We start from the raw sequence: 411 nt of genomic DNA on the forward strand, positions 1-411 counted from the left end.
TTACTATTTACGGAATGTAGGAAATGATGCAAAAGGAATTTCCGCCAAGGGAAGCTATTTTATATATATATACATAATACAAAAGCTATATTTACTTACAAAAATACATGAAAAATTTATGTTTTAATTATTTTAATTATTTTTTTAAAACTTAACTCAAACCTTTATTGTTTCTCCGGTGAATTAAGTACCACGTGTAACAATGCGGTCTCTTAGCTCCCAGGGGGGGGGGCATCTCGACCCCTTCGTGAGATGCTCTTATCTTTAATCTGGTGACTGGGTAATGGAGGATTTAACGAATGGGTTGAAAGGAAAGAAAAAGGTAAGAATGGAGAATAAACGAAATGGTGATAGATATAGAGGTAAAGATTCATGTATATAGTTTGAGGAATCGAAATAAAAACTCTAGAG

The sequence above is a fragment of the Penaeus monodon genome, chromosome 21 (assembly GCF_015228065.2).
Source record: "Penaeus monodon isolate SGIC_2016 chromosome 21, NSTDA_Pmon_1, whole genome shotgun sequence".
In the NCBI taxonomy this organism is placed as follows: Eukaryota; Metazoa; Arthropoda; class Malacostraca; order Decapoda; family Penaeidae; genus Penaeus; species Penaeus monodon.